General features: G+C 35.9%; 1 protein-coding gene across 1 annotated transcript in view; it reads right to left on the bottom strand.

Annotated features, from left to right (window-relative positions):
* Nucleotides 1-607: 607 nt before the first annotated feature.
* Nucleotides 608-22669, bottom strand: part of Vav (Vav guanine nucleotide exchange factor) — a 384489-nt gene continuing 362427 nt past the window's right edge. The window contains exon 19 of the transcript XR_011334865.1: nt 608-1430. The gene's annotated coding sequence lies outside the window, so the exon portion shown is untranslated. The remainder of the gene's footprint in view (nt 1431-22669) is intronic.

Genomic DNA, 22669 nt, shown 5'->3' with positions numbered 1-22669 from the left:
TGCCCATTCGACAAATGCAGACAAATCTACAATGTAACACCACTCACGTCAAACAACAGAGAACAACAGGACAACGTCATTATCCATGAAAAATTAATGATCATTCTAGAATAAATGATAACTATAACCAATCAAATCGAAAGAAAATCACAAAAATCAGAAAATGAGAAACTTTCAATAGCTTTAGCCATCAGACACAACATAACACCACTCACATCAAACAACCAAGAACAACTGATAACGTCATTATCCATTCAAAATTAACGAAAATTCTAGAACAAATGACAACTATAACCAATAAAATTAAAAGAAAGTCACGGCGACACCTAGTACAAAAACCTAGAACTAACATGTAAAAGTCACTAAAAGATCACTAACATTTAACTCTGAAATAAAGAAGTTGGTAATACTTACTATATTCAACCAAGTGCCCGTCTTCTATGAAATTACCGAAGTTTGTATCGTCAGTATTCAAGTAGCCTACTTATGTATGTAATTTTTATTATCTGTACAGAAAAAAATTAGCTTATGTGATAGTATGAAGCAATCTCTTACGAAATAACAAGGAAGAGAAAGGTGCTTAAATTTAAATATTGAAAACAGGATGATAAGAAGAAAATAATTTTTACTTCCTTTCAATTATTAATGAAACCTGGCCACTCACCATTCGCAGTTGATTTCTATGGTTACAGGTCTATTCTTCATATTCTGTAGCTTTCAAATAATTTCTAAAATAAATATTACGCCTACTTAGCTCTTGTAAAACGAAATTTTCACTTTCACTTTCAATGGAACACTCACTTATATTCAGTTCTTGTATTTTGCAGTAAATTATCCATTTGTGATCGTCTTTCCAATATAACCTCCCATTGAAACGACCACTTAAAATCATGAGCTAGAATTTATTATTTTAAAAACATTTCCACGTACATACTGTTATAATTGTTATGAACCACAATACAAAAGACAACACTGTGAAATTGGATTAATTTACCAAGATCAACATCAATACCGGTAGTATAAAATCACATATAGACCTAGGCTATATTATTTCATTACTTTATGGTATTAATTAGAAGAATTAATTTTGAAGAATTTACAAATATGCTGAAATAATTTATGACACCTCTTATAGAAATGTAAAAATATGTATGTACATTTTGAAACAATGGGTATAGCAGCACTTGAAAATGTTGATCACTTTAACAGTAACTTGTAAATTGTTCCATCACGTTGTCTATAGTGTTCATTTAATGTAGCACTTTTAGAATGAACGTGGTTCACACACATAAGAAGAAATGACGATGGAATGAGTCGAAGACATACAGTTTTCTTTAATTTTTAGCAAATGATGAAGTTGAATATATACTGTTACTTCATATCCTAACATAAGTAGAGTTGCCACCGTAGATGTAACACGTCCGTAACACCTGAAATGAATATAAAATAAATTAATGTATTCGTAATGATACAAGAATAAAAAGAAATGGCTAAACTCCAGAACATGGATTGCACCCTTCCCCTCTACCCCCACCGCACCTACCTTGCAACTAGCTACTTTACGTATCCGTATATAATAAAACTAGATATTCTAGATATAATTTGATTCACACGATAACCACCTCAGCCTATTTCGCAGCAGCCATTATTAGTTACCAGTTTGAGGTGCATTACCTAATCTCATACTAACCTTGTTCTCTAACCTAATTCACAGATAATTACGTAACAATACACAGGTCTAAAATACAGAGAAATACACATTAATTACCTAATAAGTACAGCATGAAGATAATTCATTACTTTTGTCGGTATTTTCTAAAAGAGAAAGGGAAAACAGTAACAACATTATCTTCAATGTTTACATCACGTCGTTCACATTTTCATTAGGCCTATATCAGTAATGCTTGGTAAGTGAAACAATGCATGAAATTATTTTACATTTCGGGTCACATCATTCGAGAGTCGGAAAATGCAATTCGCCACTTTTAACATAACATTGCTTGTTATATGAGAGAACTTTGACATTTACCTTAACCTATAAAGATACGACCTGTTGGTACAGAGTTCTTCACATAGCAAAACACAGACAATTTTCGAATATAACTTAGCTGAACAAACTTCAAATAACACTGTAATATGCTTGGCATATTCGTAATATTCGTACTCAATGAGTAATGCACAATTAATTGAACTATTTTCACGTTGCACAATGCTTTGTAATGGCACTATTCATCATTTCATACGGCAGGGAGGCGAACCTAGCGGCAGAAATTGTCATGACTCACAGAGACCTGCTCTCGATCGTGCTATGCACCAGCTTGTGTAATTTCGTAAGCAACGAATCGTACAAAGTTACGAAATGTAGTGTCAAGGAGGCCGTGACTATGAGACTGCAGCGATCATAAAAGATGTGCAAAAGTGCTGTCCCGATCCACTCCTGTAAAAATAATTAATAAAGAAGTTTCAAAAGTTAATACTAGGCAGCAGCACTGTTTCATGTGGATCAGCTGTTTTTTGGTGAAAAATATATTCTGGAAACTTTTGAATGATTGAACGGTATTTTGAGAGGTAAAAATCAGGTAAGTACCAAGGAATATTATAAATATGTCTGGTAAAGTAATTTAAGTTGTAAAGTTTATATATTTTTTGCCGTATTGATTGTACATTTTTAAAATGGGAAGGTGTAAGTTTTGGTATACGAATGGGGCAACATTGGCCCACAGCACCATGGCTTGAATTATACTTTCTCACAACTATATAACATAATTCTAACAAAGATATATTTTTTTTCTTTTCAGTCTCTTGTGAAAAAATGCCAAGAACACATATAGTTGTACCTGGAACTAGGCCATATGCAACTTACTCTCAGGAAAAATTGAACCAATGCTTAGATAACATCAGGAATGGTGTGAAAACACTGAGGGCAGCAGCTGCATATTATGGTATTCCACACAGCACCATAAAAAATAAACTCAAAGGCAACCTTAATGATAAACCCGGCCGGTCAACAATATTTACAAATGAAGAAGAGGCTGTATTTGCAAAGCATCTTGAAACAATGGCAGGATTTGGATTTCCAATGGGCGAACAAGATCTGCGAATGGCAATAAAGAGCTATCTTGACAAAACAGGATGCACAGTGACTCGTTTCAAGAATAATATTCCTGGGTATGACTGGGCAAAACTGTTTCTAAAACGTCATCCTCACTTAACAGTCAGAATTTGTCATTGTGGAATATGATGGTCAACAGTATCCTGGTGTCGTGAAGAAGTTGCCATCAGGTGAAGAAGAAGGTCCAACTGTTGATTGCATGACAAAGTCAATTAAAGGTTGGAAATGGCCAGCCAAGAAAGACATGTTGGTGTATAAATGGAGTGATGTAAAGACAAGAATTAATCCGCCAAAAATGTGTGGAAAGAGGGGAATATTTTCCATTCCAGAGCTTATGTAAATGTATTATAAGGTGTTCTGTAGTTTTAATTATATTGAAGTTTGTTCTATTGCAGGATGTAAGATAAAATAAAATAATTTTCATTGCAACCTTAAAATTATGTTTTATTAATAAAAAATGCATTATTATTCTTAAAAAAAGTCATGTGAGTGTCATTGCAATGTATTATGTCATATCAGTTGGGTAAACAGCAGTTGTTTTGGGGTATCATTGGCCCAAAATTATCCTTAATATAGCTTACTATGCTAGTTCGGAAGTTGGGCCAAAGTTACCCCATGTCAAGGTAACATTGACCCAATATTTTAAAAATATGTAAACTCAGATAAAACTAAACCAAAATGTTTTAATTGCTTCAGGATCCATTATTGCTTCATGTAGAACCCCTTATAAAAATATTCATTAAGATAAAAGAGCAAACTCTTAAATTACAGACGTTTACTTTTAGAATGGTAAAATATTTTGGCCAATGTTATCCCAAGTGACGGTAGTAACAATGAAATGCGATCCCTAATATTTTTTAATGAATATAAAAAAATATGGGGAAGGAGTACATATACAGAAAATACGAATATGAAAGAAAGATTTGGACTAGCCTGGTTCAGACTGGGGATTTGGAAATTACGAAATAATAGAGGCAATATCCCTCAAGGCACATGCCCATTATGTGGACGGAGAGAAGATGACATTCACATTGTTCTTGAATGTCAAAATACAGAAGATATACGGAGGAAATTTATAAAAGAAAAGTTCCTACAAATAAATAAATAGCTATAAAAAAAACTGATGAATAATAATAGCATAAAATTGCAAAAGCAATTAGGTTGGTTATATCTTTTTTTGACTAAAAAAATAGAATGGATAGAATAAATGAAATAGAATTGAACGAAAAAAAATACATACATATATATATATATATATATATATATATATATATATATATATATATATATATATAATAGAGGAATAAATAAACAAATAAATAAATAAGTAAAAATAAGAATAATGATTATCAAACAAATATGTTTTTAAAGCTTATTTTATTTTATTTTTATGTTTTTTTATTGTATTTTATTTTTTATTGTGTTATAGATGTAAAATTATGCATGGAAGAAAGTAGCAAGTGTTGATGTATGGAGAAATACGAGGAAAGCCAGCATCTCTTAATAATAAGCAAATACACTGAAAATAAAATACCGGAGAAGATTGCTAAATTAAAAAATAAAAGGAAGGAATTATTAAGGGAAAGTAAAGTTACTGAGCTGACAAATAAATTCAATTTTGGCAAGTACGCATTTTCTAGACTCACCGATAATAACATATTTGACTTGGTTAGAAACTATTTAGCTATCTTTTTTTATTTCTAAATTTAATAGTTTTGATGGTACGACAAAAGATTACTGTACTATGAAATAAAATTAAGCAATGAAGGCTTACCAACGAGAGAGAGCTTGTATGAACTGTATAAATATTTCTGTAATGAAAGAGGGATGGAAAATACTAGAATAAGAGAAGATTTAGATATGCTAGCTGCACATTGCAGATTGAAGCGGGAAGTACAACTTAGGAAGGTAAACAAATACTGATTGTAACTACATTCTAGAATGAGTTGAGTCTTGCACAAAACTAAAAGCAAGTGCAAGATAAAACAAAAAATATGTAAATATATAAATTGTATTTAACTTAAATAATACTATATCTTTGTGTAAAAATTGTTGTAAAGTGTGTAATGTAAGGGTTAAATTGGTTTACTTGTATGTACTTTGTCTGTGATCTATACTATATTAAATATCATATATATATATATATATATATATATATATATATATATATATATATATATATATAGAAAAGAAACAATAATGATACAAACTTAAAACACTATAAAAATTATTAAAAAATATTACACAAAGTGATCCAAAAAGCTAAAGCTATAATACAACAATACAAAACTCTGATAATAAAATCAAAACAACTTCGAAAATAATTAAATAGGAAAGTGGACGATCAAACAGTAAAGTAACAAACTATACCCTTATATCTAACAATACAAAAACGTCAGACCCAAATGAAATTATTGCAAATACCAGGTGGATGAGACGAAACACCACCAAAGCTGCAGAAAACTAGTCGCCAGAGTGCCATCACCTGCTCCCAGGTTTATGACCCTGTTATTCTCAGACTAGATCCCTGCAAAGTATATATGAATTAGTTCGCAAGGTATAATTGAATAATTAATAATTCATAAAGTTTTTTTGTCGTTCTTGTGCACAGTAAATTGAGTCCACCAATTTACTCAGACGTGTGGAACAATTGAAAGAATATTCTCAGATACCAGATCTCGTGCAATAAAATATTGCAGAAAGCAGTTTTCAGTTTTGTGCTGAGTGCCGAGTGTGTAAGTTGTGTCATGAGCTACAGTACAGTACAACGAACTTTTATTTGTAATACTTTCGCAAAAAAGTCTTCGTGGAGAAGGTGTCGTCGTAAGTTCCATCGTCAATTTCCCGATTCCCCTGTGCCAGATAAAACAACAATATATCGACTAGTAAAGAAGTTCAAAGAGACAGGATCTGTACAAAATAAGAAGCCTCGTGTGAATAAACGTGTATTAACAGAGGAGAAATTTACAGAGCATTTACAAGAATAAGGTGAGCTTTCATATTTTTATCGTACCACATATTACCACTCCTATAGCATGCAGGTGCCGCTAGACTTTCGGTTAAGTAGTTGCGTTTTGTCTCATCCACCTGGTATATTTAACAAATATTTTCTTACAATAACTGATAACCTCAACATCCCCCAAGATAATGTTACTAACAGTTTAAACCCTTTAACATGATATTTCCCAACAAAATTTCCAAATATTCAAATATTTTCAACAAACAAACAAGAAATAATTGTAATTATTAAAAATCTAAAGTCAAAAAACACTTCAGGTATGATGGAATAACAAGTAAAATATTAAAAGCGTGTTCACAAATTATAACTGTGCCACTAAGTTATTTATGTAACTATTCAGTGTTTAAAGAAATTAAAATTTTATGGCTTATTTAATGACACTCACAACTGCCAAGGTTATATCAGCATCGCTCAATATTCATTGGTATATTCCCCGAGAGATTAAAATATTCAGTAGTTATTCCTATATTTAAAAAGGGAGCAACAACGTCTCCAGAAAATTACAGACCCATATCACTTCTACCAGTCTTCTCCAAAGTCTTTGAAAAAGTAATGTATAAAAGATTATATTATCATCCAGAAAGATACAACATTTTAGTTCCAGATCAGTTTGGATTTAGGAAAAATAAATGCAAGGAAAATACAACATTTAATTTAACCACAGTCTAGTATATAGTCACGAAGCTCAATACGTAATAAATATGCATCCATAGATACTTGCTAACCACTAGGGTCGCTACTATCGCCTCATCACAGACAATGCGAAATAGTACCTGCACAGTCTATTATTCTTAGTACCCTCATAAACTCAAGCTTCGTGACTGTATATGCTAGACTGTGATTTAACTGACAAAATTCTGAAGACAGTTAATAAAAAAATTACAAGTTGGACGGATTTTCTGTGATTTATCCAAAGCATTTGACTATATAAATAATAAAGTGCTGCTAGACAAATAAAATTATTGTGGAATTAAAGGCATTGCACACCAATGGTTTCACTCATATCTCACAGATAGGAAACAGAAAGTCGAAATCAATGCAACTATGAAATCTACCTCAACATGGAGAACTAATACTACTGGAATTCCTCATGGATCAATATTAGGTCCCCTACTTTTTTGGTGTTCATAAATGATCTTGCCCCCCCTAATAAAAGATGTAGGTCATCCCTTATTATTTGCAGATGATATAAGTATAGTAATTATAGCCAGTAATTCCAACACATTCCAATCTTCAACAGAGGCAATTCTCCTCAAAATATGTGATTGGTTCTCAGCCAATAAATTAGTATTAAACTGTAAGAAAACTAGCATAATACAATTTAAATCCTGTCAAAATTCAACCTCACAAATATCAAATCCAATAATTAATAACAGGTCCCTAACAGAAAGAACAACAACCAAATTACTTGGCTTGCAAATCGATAATGTGTTTCATTGGAAAAATCATATTAAAAAAATTACCCCTAAACTAAATTCAGCATGTTCTACTATTAGATCTATGCCAGAGATAGTAAATATCAATATCTTAAAAACAATATACTTTGCATACTTCCACTTGCTAATGAGGTTTGGAATAATATTCTGGGGAAATTCCACAGATAGTAACAGTATATTGCTATTATAAAAAAGAGTAATTAGAATAATAGTAGGTGCCAAATCTTGGGAATCGTGTAGGACTATTTTTAAAAAACTACAAATAATGCCCATGGTTTGTCAGTATATTTTTTCACTAATAATCTTCCTCGTATGTAATCGTGAAAACTTTGTAACTAATTCAACAGTTCATAGCATAAATATGCGTAAAAAATGACTTTCATACTCCATCAGAAAGTCTATCATGCTATCAAAAAGGAGTGTGTTATATGGCAGTAAAAAATTTAATAGCCTCCCTATGGATATAAAAAATTAAACTCAAAACATAAGATTATTTAGGGCCAAATTAAAGAAGTACCTAATTTCTCACACCTTCTATTCTGTAGATGAATTCATGACATTCAACAATGTTTCATGAATATTTCTGTGTTGTATTAAGTATTGACACTAAAACTTTGTGTTGCACTAGTAGACTATATTGTAAAACTCATTATATTTCAACTAGACTGTGACTGTAATTAAGACTTTGTAGTACTATTAAGATTTTTTTTCGTTTGATATCATATTCTAGCTGTGAAGAGATATACGAATATCATGGAATGTAAATAAATACAATACAATGCAATAAAAAGTCTACACCTGTGAAGTAATGGTTAGCACGTCTAGCAGATGGTCCAGGTTAGATTCCCGGTCGGGACAAGTTACCTGGTTGAGGTTTTTTTTCTGGGGTTTTCCCTCAACTCAATATGAGCAAATGCTGGTAACTTTCAGTGTTGGACCCCAAACTCATTTCACCGGTGTTATCACCTTCATCTCATGCAGACGCTAAATAACCTAAGATGTTGATAAAGCATCGTAAAATAACCTACAAAAAAATACAATAAATTAAAATACAATAATGTTATTTAATGACGCTTGTTTCAAATACAGAAAATTAAACAAATAGGCCTAGTATGCATCGATGTTATCCGGGCTGAAGGGCCGTGGTCTGTTGGCGCTGTTGCTACCATATGTTTTGTCTGCTGCTGTGGTAGACATCGTCAGTAGTGTGGCACACGGGAGCGCAAAGATCTCCTTAGTGTGCCGGTAATGACTGGGACTGTGGCTGGTTGCCTTGTGGTTGGGATGGATCGTGGCTCGCAGTTGTTGCCGTGGTCCACACCGGTGGGCGACGAGTTGCTATGAGCTACCGTCGTGTTCGGCTGTTGTATGAATGGTTTAATGTGTGTGTTTCTCAGGGCTGGGTACCATGCTTGACTGACTTTAAGGCCTTCTTCCTTCCGATTGAAGTTATTCTCGTGTTTGGAGATTTCAATGGCCTCTCGTAGTCTGGCATAGAAGTGTGGTGTCCCACTTAGGATGTCAGTGTCCTCGAACCTGATGTTGTGCTCCCTCTCTTTATATGCGTGTTCGGCTACTGCTGACTTATCTATGTGGCCTAGGCAGCAGTTTCTTCTATGTTCAGAAATTCGGGTCTTGAAACTACGTTGAGTCGTCCCTATGTATACTGAGCCATAGGAGCATGGGATCCTGTAAACTCCAGTAGTCCATAATCACTCACGTTTGTCCTTAGCCGAACATAACCAACTGTGGGTCTGTTTCATTGGAAGGAAGGCTGTCTCTATGTTGTGTTCTTTTAACAGCTTGCTGATGCGATCTGTGACCTGTTTAAAGTATGGCAGGAATACGGTGCTTCTCTTGGTGGAACCTTGACTCGAGCTGGGTGGTGTTTGTAATCTAGGTTTGAAGGCTCTTTTGATTTCTCTTGCAGAATAGCCATTGGCCTCCAGTGTAGATCTAAGATGACCGATTTCTTGATCGAGGTGTTGTGGATCGGAAATCCGCTTGGCCCGGTCGAACAAAGTTTTTTCGACCGGGGCCTAGTGCTACCTATAGTGTTGGGATTTCCTGTATCTTTTTTCCTATTTGGCAGCAATGAATCATGGGTAGACAAGAGGGAGGGAATGAGAGGTTTCCTGGATAGCTTAAGCCTAGCCATCCACTAGAACCATGAATGACCGCGTATTTGTTAGGCCATATGCAGTCATCTGCTGGACGATGGGCAGAAGATCTGATCGATCGATCGTCCATTGGAGCCAACACTTTGGCTATCAATTACCAGTTGAATGTTCTCGTGCTACATGCCAATAATAATAATAATAATAATAATAATAATAATAATAATGGATGTGGTGGATATGTTACTATTATTGGACAATCCCTACCTTATGAGGAGATGGAAGGCAAAACGACGAAAATATTAAGTACACTCGATACTTAAGGAAAGGTGGGTGAGTTTCATAATCTACACAATAAACTTCAAGAGGAGAGTGGCAAGTTTTCGATTACTATCGCATGAGTACTGATACTCTTCAGTATATTTTAAACGTCATTCATCCATTACTTTCAAAATAATCAAATTTCAGAGAAGCTGTACCACCTGAGAAGCGTTTGGCAGTGACTTTAAGGTAAGTATTACATGCATAATAACTTGTTAAACTTTAAAATTCTGACTTGTTTAATGAAAAAAATACAAAGACAAAAAGTATTTAATGATACGCAGGCAGAGCATATCATGACATGGTCGACCCATGTTCAGAAAAGCTTAAAAACTAACACTGTACGGAGTCCATGTGTTGTTCCGACAGAGGACTGTCACCACGTGTTGCACTGTTCGTCCGATTGGGACCGGAAAATCACATCTCAATGGGATTGAACCGTCAGTCAGCTATCTTCGGCTGCAATTGGCCGAATAGGGCGAGTGTAATGGACATGCACCAATGCCGTATCTTGTTGTCAGATCAGTGGGCCGTGTTGGACTGTAGACGGACGAGTTGTTAGTCGGTCGAGTTTGGTTCCAGTGGACGGCCAGCCTAATCGGATCATATCAACATTCGGAAACCTGCTTTGGCCTAGTCATGTTGCTAATTTACATATGGTGATAGTTATCATTCAATACTCGCAAATCTGGTTTAAGTTAGACATGTAGCTAACTTACATTCTGGAACTAGTGTTGTGATATACTCGGAAACTTGTCGTCATGCAAAGACGTGAACAGTAGACTCGGAATTGACCTTCTGCTTAGAAGTGTAGATTAGATTATTCTCGGAGACTTGGGTTACGTAGAAAGATGAAAGAGTAATGGAACGGAGAAAAATTCCCTCTGGCGCTGGGATTTGAACCCGGGTTTTCAGCTCTATGCGCTGATGCTTTATCCACTAAGCTACACCGGATACCCACTCCGGTGCCGGACAGAATCGTCTCAGTTTAAGTTTCAACTCTTGGGTTCCCTCTAGTGGCCACCCTCTGCGCTACGTCATAGAAGTCTATGAACGTAGGACTGAAGTCCACACATGTGCTGAGGTGCACTCGTTATGAGTGACTAGTTCGCCGGGATCCGACGGAATAAGCGCTGTAGAAAGGATATTGCAGTGTGGAGATTTATATTGAATTGTTATTGAGCATTATATTGCTAAAATATTTAGTTGAGAATCGTCGTTGTGTAAGGAAATAGTATTGGGAATTGCACCACGGAGATTAGTGATGAAATTGTACGGAAATTCCGAGAACGCGAAAGCCACACATTGTTTTTTATGATGGACTGTACTAGAAGATTTCAGGTCATACTGAGGTGTATTGAGTATTAACAGGGATTCATCAAATTGGTAAAGTATTGACTGGCTGTTTTCTAAATTATTTGTCATACTTTCCTCCTCTCATCAGTCTACGGTATATTTGTGGTTGGTAAATAATATACAGATGTGTGCTTATATTGTTACTGGCCTAATTAAGATTGTATATGGCTTTGTGCTGGAAATAAGCTAATAGAACAGACTGTATCGATCGGCAGCCATTGAGTCTTAGTCCGATTATTAAATTATTCTATTATTTTTATATATCTTTAATCATTTATGCCTTTGTTAATCCATGTTAGTCATCTCATTGTACATATCTGTAATTATTTTATATATTCAGTTAATTATGTATTATATCGTTTAATGTCCTGTAATGATTATTCCTGTGCTTCCGCTGCGCAACTCGACCAAATCCAATTCACCTTTAATATCTGATTTAGTAGTTGCTTCGCAGTGTCTACCACGATTAAATCTCTTGAAGATCAAAGCTAACAGGAAATGAGGATCAGATATCACGACAATGCGTCTGTTTTATAATGCTTACATACGATCAAAATTGACCTATGGATGTGAAATATGGGGAGGAGCATCAGCAACTCATCTACAAAAAATTTCTGTTCTTCAAAACTCAGCCTTAAGATTATGCCTAAGAGTACCAAAAACCACGTCAACTGTTGCTCTAGAAGTTGCATGTAATATTCAACCACTCAGACACTATATATTACAAAAGGATCTAAAAATACATTTAAAATTGCAAGCCTCATCCAGATCTCAGATATTCTTCAAACTGTCAGATGATATCTTGTGTAATTTCTATAAAATAAAAAAAGAAGAAATACCAATCTATATCACAGACACACTCATTGCTAAAACTCCAGTTGTGAACGAAATTCCTCCATGGAAATGGGTGATTCCAGAACATGGCGTACAAATTCCAGGAAATCATTCCAAAAATGATCCTCCATACATTCTTAAGTTAGATGCCATGGAACTACTCTGCAGCACATATAAGGATCACTTTCAAATTTATACAGATGGATCTCTAAATCCTAATAATGGGACATCAGGAGCAGGGTATTATATTAAAAAATATGAAGAAAGTTATTTCATACCATGTTCATCCTCCTCCAGTCTTGACACTGAATTGCTAGCTATTGATGCTACTCTTCAGTGTGTTACTCAAATTTCTGAAAAATCTATTTGCATACTTACCGACTCCAGGGGGCTATATTTAATATAATTAAATATGTACCAAACCTATAGGCACATAAAATTATTCCAATTCAGAAACAACTAAGTAAACTAAAAGAACTCCAAAAGGAAATAACATTTCAATGGATACCTAGTTATTGTGGTATACCTGGAAACGAGAAAGTAGATAATATTGCAAAACAGGCAACATATTTGCAACCAAGACCTCTTCAAGTGATATCTCTATCCAATGCTTTTGCTTTAGTAAGTCTCATTTTACAAACATATGGACCAACAACTGGCTCTCTTCTGATAAAGGAAAAAATTTTAGTCTGTACAAAAGAAACCAAATGACCTGGAAATGTACAAAAACTTGCCCAGACATGTTCAAACATTTTTAACAAGAGCCAGAACAGGTCACATTGTCACACAATTGTATCTACACCGATATCACATTTCTGATAATCCTACTTGTCTGTGGTGTAATAATCATGATGAAGATCTGGAACACATTCTTCTATATTGTCCATCCATAAACCACAAAAGAAGTAAATTAAAATCATCAGTACCAGTAGCAGAAGACACAGTCCTGCAGTATATATTGACTACACCCACCTCTGGCTACTAGCAACAGGCATCTATAATGAACACCGATCAAAATGCCTCTCATTTCTCGTGAAAAACAACTGAATAAACTACAGTGGACTTTATGTTGTCAGCAAACAGCTGGATACATTAAGAAGATTGATCTGATTTAGTAGCCGTAAAATATCCTGTTGCAAATGGTAGCAGAGCGTGGTTTGTCTATATTTAGTGGTTTTCCTCAGGTGTATATACTCAGGTTTATATTTCGTGTTTTCCTCAGGTGTATATGCTCAAGTTCTGTCTAGATTTCGTGGTTTTCCTCAGGTGTATATGCGTGGCTTTTCCCAGTGTTACATGGCCTTATAAGGATGATAGTCAAAGTCGGTATATTGTGTGATTTTTCCTATCGGTATACAGTGTTTGATGAGGAACAAAAATATTGTTTTTTGCCTCAGAAAGAAAAAAATGTGATTCTGATAGTATTTTTTTTCTTCTGAATTCAAATGTGATATCGGTTTTTCCTCATCACCAAGGTTTCCGAGAGACAGGTGTTTATAATTTCAAACACTTTAATATCTTCTACATTCTTAACTACAGAATATTCAAACATTCTGACAGTGGCGGCTTCTCAAGGGGGTTGCAGGTTTGTACACCCCCAGTAATGTTGCTAATCTCTCAGCTTTGTTGCTATTAAAAATATAATTTTATTTTACAATTTTCATTCATGATTATCTGCAGCTGGCGTCTTGTTTTGTACATGTGCAAGAGCCTCCGAGCCTCTTGGTTTGCAGAGATGTTGAAAACCTATGTAAGGCAGTTTATAGAGATGTTCGGCTAGTGCGGGGACAGGGGGGTTAGAGGCGTGGTCTACTGCTTTCCTCTTGAGAACGGTTTGTCGCACCCCCAGACATGGACACCAACGTCAGTGCAGAAGAAACTAAATTCACTGGAAAAGTATCTGTTTCAACTAGACATTTGCCCGAAGTAATAAGCATGAAAAATTTATTCATTCGGCTTGTACAATAAACAGTCGCATATTTCGCGTATTACTTTCTCAATCTACATGCACATGAACGGCACAATACATAAAGGAGCTTGTATTTTGCTTTAAAGTTCTAAGAGTTGTCATTCTGACAATAGGTGCTGCTATCTCCCGACAGCCTACGAAAGTTGCATTTGAATTTTATGAACGAAAATGTTGCACATGGTACTTTGTAGCATTCTGATGACGATTCTATACTCAATTGTTTTTCATGATCGTACTTGTGGAGTGAATATGTGTGATTTTCTTTAAATGTGTTGAAATTATTTTGTGTTGTGGCATTAGTAAGTATAACATTATGAACGCATGACGGTTTTTTAAATGGCAATACTGTAGACTGGTATGTAATTTTAGCATATTTTCATTTCAATAGGTTAAACTAAATATGAACAACGTAGCATCCCTGATTTCAACGAGTTTTACCTCATTAAGATTGGAGGAAAAATTAGAGATAAAAAGATTGGGAAGGCCTACACCTTCATTAAACATATGCCAGGAAATTAAGAGCAAGAGTAGGAACTTCGTGAGAAAATTTAACCCTGATATATATAATAAAAATGACTGGATATGTGGCTGCAGTGAAAGAAATGCTCTGTTTTGTTTCCCGTGTTTGTTATTCGGAGGTGGCAGGGAAGAAGCTTGGGTTAAGAAGGGCGTGACTGATATAAATCATCTCCATGACAGGATAAAAAAAACATGAAAATTCTTCCATTCACATTACAAACGTTCTGAATCTCAGTATTCTTGGAAATACTAATATTGCTGCTCAATTGGATTCTAGTTACAGAAGAACAATTGAACTACACAATCAAAAAGTAACGAATAATAGGTACATTTTGAATATTATAATAAATTGTATTCGATTTTGTGGTTCTTTAGAATTAGCCCTCAGGGGCCATGATGAAAGTGAAACATCTTCCAACCCAGGAGTATTTCGTGCTTTAATTAACTTTAGTTCTGAACTGGATGGAGCTTTGAAATCGCACCTTGAAAAAGCTACAGTATTTAAAGGGACATCAAAGACAATACAAAACGAACTGTTGCAGTGTATTTTAGAAGTATGTCAGGATGAAATTTCCGTGGAGATAAAAAATGCAGATTATGTATCTGTAATTGCAGATGAGACAACTGATATATCTTGCACATTTCAAATGTCAATTATTTTCCGATATATAGTTAATGGGAAACCGGTTGAAAGGTTTTGGAATTTTCTAACTCCACGTAATCATGATGCTAAATCTCTGGCATCTTGCATTGTTACTGAGATTAATCGCCATCTTGAAGGGGATCCCAATAAGCTCATAGCACAGACATATGATGGGGCAAACGTCATGAGAGGCTCTTCTAATGGAGTACAAGCGATTGTCAAAGAAACTTTTCCAAAGGCTTCTTACATTCACTGCCACGCACATCAACTGAACCTTATTATGTTGCATGCTTCGTCAGTAAACAGGAATGTGAAAACATTCTTTGCGAATCTACAAGGGATATGTTCTTTCTTTTCGAACTCGACACAAAGAACAGCAGTTCTTGATGAAATCGTGAAAAAACGTTTGCCTCGTTCAGTTCAGACTAGATGGAATTTTCAATCGAGGTCTGTGAACACTGTGTTTGAATACAGAGAAGAGCTCATTGAATGTATGAAGACCCTTCTTGAAAGTGACGAAGTCAGCAGCAATAGTACCATTCAGCAAGCCTTCGGATATGTTGAAATGTTGAGCAATCAGAATTTTGTTTTTTGGCTGACATTTTTTCATAAAATAATGCCTTTTGTAGACATTCTATATAACCAGCTACAAAAGCGTGAAATTGATCCAGCATGGGTAAAAGTTCAAATTGAATGTTTCGAAAGTGAAATTGTGAAAATTAGAGAATCAGTAGATGAGCTATTCCAGACTCTTTCGGCACATAAAAACAAAAGGATGAGACATGAAGAAAGTGAAAAATCTGTAAGACAGAGGGAAGCAAAAGAAGTTTGTGATATAATTATATGTGAAGTGAAAGAACGATTTAAATTTACAGGACATCTGACAGCAACATCTTTGTTTCTGCCAGAGAGATTCTCGGATTATTATTTAAATTTCCCAGAAAAACTATTTCAATTTTCTAGTGAATGCTACACATTTCTAGATGCAAAGAAACTAAGAACAGAACTTTCAGTGTTCTATGGAATGAAACAATTCAGGATTATGTCCGGTGCTTTAGGTCTCTTAGATTTCATAAGACAAAACAATCTTTGTGATACACTAAGTGAATGCTTCAAACTGTTAAGTATGCTAGTAACAATGCCCATGACAACATCAGAAGCAGAAAGGTGTTTTTCTACCCTGAAGAGGATTAAGACATTCCTTAGGAACACCATGTCTCAAGAAAGACTATCTGCTTTGGCGATGTTGTCCATTGAACGCAACTTCATCATGGCTATTCCAGACTTCAATCAGAGGGTCATTGAGAAGTTTGCAAGCAGCAAGGAAAGACGGATGGACTTTCTGTATAAATAGGTATGCTTGTATTTAGTCATTTTACTTATTAATTGCATATAAATTAGCTTTATATTTATACACCCTCAGGTATACACGGCTTTAAAGTTTAAAGGAAAGTATGTTTAACTCCTCTTCAATATCCATTGTGCACTACCATATTTTCAAACCACCAGCCGCCACTGCATTCTGACTCACCTAGAAAGTAAGAAATGACGATTTTCTGCTATATTTCGCCTGTGGAGCATCCATCTTGATGGTCCAACAATAATTGGCCAGCATATTAGGATTCCATTTACCTTGATACCTCTTTTGCATAGATGAAATCTCCTGATGAAAGTATTCCCTATGCTCATCGCTCACTGCGCCAAGATTTTCCAGGAAGAAATCTAGGTGCAAGTGTAGGAAGTGTTTTAAGGACATATTACAACCCAAATTTTTATAAGAACAGTCCTGATTTCCTGGAAATGGAACAGGCCTAAGGGCCTAAACCATGATGTATTTGATGATGATGATGATGATGTTTATAAGATGTTATATATAGGCCACCAGCATAGCTCTGTCGGCTAAGGCGCTTGTCTATCTATCCGGAGTTGTGCTTGGGCGCGGGTTCGATTCCCACTTGGGCTGATTACCTGGTTGGGTTTTTCCGAGGTTTTCTCCAACCGTAAGGCAAATGTCAGGTAATCTATGGCGAATCCTCGGCCTCATCTCGCCAAATATCATCTCACTATCACCAAACCCATCGACGCTAAATAACCTCATAGTTGATATAGCGTCGTTAAATAACCAAGTAAAAAAAAAGATGTTATAAGATCGTTGACAATATCACGGTAATTTTCCCCCTTTCGAATTCCCAAAAAACTAACTTTTTTGAACGCTTGCCAAGCTGCTTCCTCCAGTGGATTCAATAGTTTCTCAAACTTTTCATCATGCATTAGTTATTGTATTTGTGGACACACAAATATTCCTTCTTTAATTTTTGCTTCACTAATTTTAGGAAACTTCTGTTTTAGGTACATGAAACCAGTAGTATTGTCCATGGCTTTGACGAAATTCTTCATTAATCCTAGTTTGATATGTAACAGAGGTAAATACACATTTTTAAGGAATACACAATGTGTCATGTTTCATATTTTTCTGTCCAGGAATGAATGATTTGCGTTTAGGTCATTCTTTTCTAATGTAATGGTTTTTTCTGTCCCTACTATCCCAGTGACACAAAAAACAACAGTACTTTGTGTAACCAAGCTGCAATTACCTTCAAATGACCACAAATATTTCATTTATACACTGCATATTGAAGCTTTTCCAATATAAATTTAAAGTATTCATATCTTTTTTCATACTAGCAGAGTGAGCCACAGGTACTAATGGGAATTTATTTCCATTATGCAGAAGCACAGCTTTTAAACTAACTTCAGAGGAATCAATGAACAAGCGCCATTCTGTTGGGTTATCTTCAATACCAAATGTCTCCATAAGACAAGAAATGTCATTACAAAACAATAAGCCATTTTCTTCAGAAAAATAGTCCTTAAATTGAGAATGACGATTACGATACATACATATCTTTGTATTCTTTTGAAGAAGATTCCATCCTTTTAGCTGGAAAGCAAGCATTTCAGACTGTATTTTGGATAACTTTAAGTCTCGTATGAGATCGTTAAGATCTTCTTGAGTCAATGATTGAGGCTCAGATGAACAGCTTTGTTCAAAAGTTGTTATCACCAAACTCTGTTTCTTTTTCTTCCTTACTTCCATCAGAATCTGAGCTCTCTTCATCTAATGTCACATGTTCTGGAGGCTTTGGTATGGACAATTCTTCACAGTGAGGAACTGGTCTCATTGCAGATTGCAAGTTAGGGTACACTACTGTATGTTTTGATTTTGACGTAATCCCTTTGTTTGGTAAGCAGAAATAACAGTCAGAGGAGTGATCTTTGGGTTCCCTCCAAATCATAGGGATTGCAAATGGCATGTGACGTGTGCCATTCTTCCATGCAGTGAGAAGCCTAGAACACGATAAACAACAGATATGTAGATCCTCATAGACGACTTGAGTTGCGCGAAGAACGTCCAGATGATAGATATCGCAAAATTTGATACGGACCACCGAATGGTTAAATTAACTATGAGAATCAACAAGAAAAGGAGGTATCACTTGCAACCAAACAAAACATAAGTAGAGAAAGATGCTTTCGTGTCCTACCTACAACAAAGCCTAGAACAATCACAATTTGGCCCCAAACAAGGTGTACAAGCACTGTACGACACATTGGAACAATGCCTTTCGCAAACTGAGGCAGAAGTGTCAAAGAAAAAAATAGAAACAAGAAACAAACTTAGCCAGGAAACAATCGCGCTAATCGAACAGAGAGCAATGTTAAGTCACTACAGGGACGACTCAGAAAGAAACAAAATAGAATACAAAGAACTAGACAAAAAGACAAAGAGAGAAATCCGGAAAGACCTTCGAGAACTCGGATCCAACATAACATGCAACGCAATTGAAAACTTCAAGTCTACCAAGAAAGCTAAGAAAAAAGTATACCAGGAGAAGCAGTGGATACTAGGGGTTAGAGGGAACTCAGGACAACATATATCTCCGAGAGGTGACATTACAGCAGCTGCTACGGAATTTTACAAGAATCTATACGCAAGTACAACACGAAACCTACCACCAACCTGCAACCGAAGTATCTGCATGAACGCAAATAATGAGCCAGTTCTTCCCATTCTAGCAAGTGAAATATGCTGTGCTATGAAAGAATTGAAGAACGAGAAAACATTAGGAGAAGACGGGATACGAAATGAGTAAGTTACATTAAATGGAGCTTAGATGCAATAGTTAATCCGATTTTGACTACATTCAATAGAATTCTGGAAACAGAAGAAATCCCGAGACAATGGAGAAAGAGCACAATAATACTGGTGTACAAAAAGGGAACAAAAGACGACCTAAACAACTACAGACCTATCAGTCTACTATCTAATCTATATAAACTGTTCTCCAAGATACTAATGAAGATCTTAGACGAGAATCAACCGCCCGAACAAGCGGATTTTCGCACGGGATACAGTATGACGGATCATCTCCAGACTGTGAATCAGATACTTGAGAAGGCAACCGAGCTCAACCTGAGACTGTACATAGCATTCATTGATTGCAACAAAGCTTTTGACTCGGTTGAACATAGAAATGTCTTGCAAGCTTTGACTAAACAAGGTATTGAAAACAAATACATCAAGATCCTATCTCAGATCTACAACCAAAGTTACGCGCAAATAAAAACAGAGAGAAAAGGCAAACCCTTTATCCTGGAAAGAAGCATAAAGCAGGGCGATCCCATATCTCCGAAACTCTTTACATCAATACTTGAGGAGATATTTCGAAACTTGGAATGGGAGAAACGTGGAGTCAATATCAATGGCAGAAGACTATCTAATCTGAGGTTCGCAGATGACATTGTCTTATTCGCTGACTCAGCAGCAGAACTGCAAAACATGATTGAGGAACTAAATATCAAAAGTACTTACATTGGACCCACCATGAACAACACGAAAACAAAAGTGATGACAAATGCACAGGAGATCCCAATCAGAGTAGGTGACACAGAATTACAGTATGTCTCTGAATATGTGTATTTGGGTCAAATAATTACCTTCTCACAAAGAAACCACAAAGAGATCAATAGAAGAATTTCATCGGCATGGAAGGCATTCTGGAGCCCGAAGTTCATATAGACGGACAAGACAATCAACCGCAATCTCAAGTTTGAGGCACTAGAGACATGCATAATCCCAGTTTTGCTATACGGCTGCCAAACTTGGACACTGACCGAGAGACAACGCTCAAGTATACAAACATGTCAAAGGAAGATGCAAAGAAAAATACTGGGCACCAAGCTACGAGACAGAATGACAAACAAAACACTACAAAGACTGACGAACACTACTGACGCACCAGAACGAGCCACGGCAACGAAGTGAACCTGGGGGGACATGTGGTGAGAGTACATCAGACAAGATGTACCCATGCAGTCACGATGTGGGACCCCTACGTCGGAAAGAGAGGACAGGGAAGACTATGGCTCAGATGGTCTGACATGTTTACCAAAGAGGCAGGGAAACAATGGTCGAGGACAGCAAAGAACAGAGTTTTGTGGAAAGAACTAAGGAAAGTCATTTTAAATAGATAACGTAATCAGTGTTAAGATGTAATAGAGACGTAGATGGGAGGATAATATTAAAATGGAATTGAGGGAGGTGGGGTGTGATGATAGAGACTGGATTAATCTTGCACAGGATAGGGACTGATGGCGGGCTTATGTGAGGGCGGCAATGAACCTTCAGGTTCCTTAAAAGCCATTTGTAAGTAAGTAAGTAATCAGTGTTAAGATATTGTAAATAGTAAAGTCAATATTAGTGAAAGTGTAAGGTAAGTTTTGTAAATAGTAAAGTCAGTGTTGAGAAAGTGTCAGGTAAATAGTGTAAATAGCAATCAGTGTCTGTCAAAGTGCCAGTGTCAGTATAATGTGTGTAGTGCAAGAAAAAAAATGAACAAAGAGCAGAGTGCTGAGACTAGTTAAAGTCTAATAGGGTTATCAACCATCTCACAAAAGCAGTATACACGACACGCTCGCCTGGATTGGCTCACCAAGCGAGTACACTTGAGCCATCCCTGTCGAGGAGGTTCCTCACCCCATCACAGGAGGCCTGTGCCCAACATGGGACATCATGGCTAACATTCATTCATTCATTCATGTGGGGCCCAGGCCTTTGTTTGATCCCCCACTTTACACCCAAAATAAAGTTCATAACACTTTTTTACCAATGTAGTAAGGTTTCGCCTTTGGGACTTGAGCGTCACTTCACCATATATATAACAAAAGTTGTTAGGATGATTTAAACAAAATCTAGGCATTTTGTAACTAACGACTAATTAAAAGAAATAAATTTGTACATATGTAATACACAATAATAGACACACAAAGCACTCACAATGACGAGTTTACTGGTTCATTGCTATCTCACAACTGGCATCGTTCTGATGAATGCGTGCTACACTAGTTCACGTTTGTGCATGTCTGTACACGTCTGTGGATGCGTATTCAGCAGGCGGTGGTCTGTACATGTCTCTATATGTCTGAACCTGTACAACAGTAGCAATATTACCACTGGTTCCATTATATTTATAATGCTCTAAGACAGCGGTTCCTAAACTTTTTCAGCCACGGAGCCCTTTTTGAAGCAAAAGTTTCTCGTGGAGCCCCAAGAAATGTTTACTTTTTAGTTTTATCTGTCTACATTCTATGAAGCAAATTTCACACGATACATAAACGGAAGTATGAATATGTATATAAAGGAAATAATAGTAAAAAAGTACTGTATATAATTTATTTAAATCTACAAGTAGTTAAGATATTTAAAAAATGTTACAATGTTACATGTACACCCGAAGTTAATGTGAAGAATATGCCTGTTTCTTGCGACAGAGTTTGTCAATGTCCGGTGTCATAGAAGTCAGTTGAAGACATATATCGTCTTCTGTGTCCAAAAAAGTTCGATATTTTGTTTTTGTAGCCGTGTACCTCGAAAAGGTCGTTTCACTGAGGTACACAGTACCAAAAGGCAGTGAGTGAAATTTAGCTTTTGAACTTAATATCAAAAGATCCTCCCCTAACTTAGCCCAAAATTTGGGAAATGGTTTGCTTTTAAATTATGCCTGACAGTGGCTGTTCGAAACCATGTCTATAAGGACCTCATATCTGAAGCAGTGAGGGCTGCTGGTTTTGACATCACTGGAAATGGATCTACAATCCACTCATATTTCTTTAGAATCGATTCCTGAGTGTCCCTTGGAAAGTATGAATTCATATTTTGAAGCAAATTGCGAGGGCGTGTTGGTGTAGTACACAGTGACTACTTGTTCAGTTTTTTAAACTTTCTTGATCCTTGTAACAGCGCCAGCAACAGGACCTACCATGGCCTTTGCGCCATTTGTGCA

The sequence above is a fragment of the Periplaneta americana genome, chromosome 11 (assembly GCF_040183065.1).
Source record: "Periplaneta americana isolate PAMFEO1 chromosome 11, P.americana_PAMFEO1_priV1, whole genome shotgun sequence".
Taxonomy (NCBI): Eukaryota; Metazoa; Arthropoda; class Insecta; order Blattodea; family Blattidae; genus Periplaneta; species Periplaneta americana.
The sequence above is the reverse complement of the archived record's forward strand: the minus strand, read 5'-3'. Positions and strand labels throughout refer to the sequence as shown.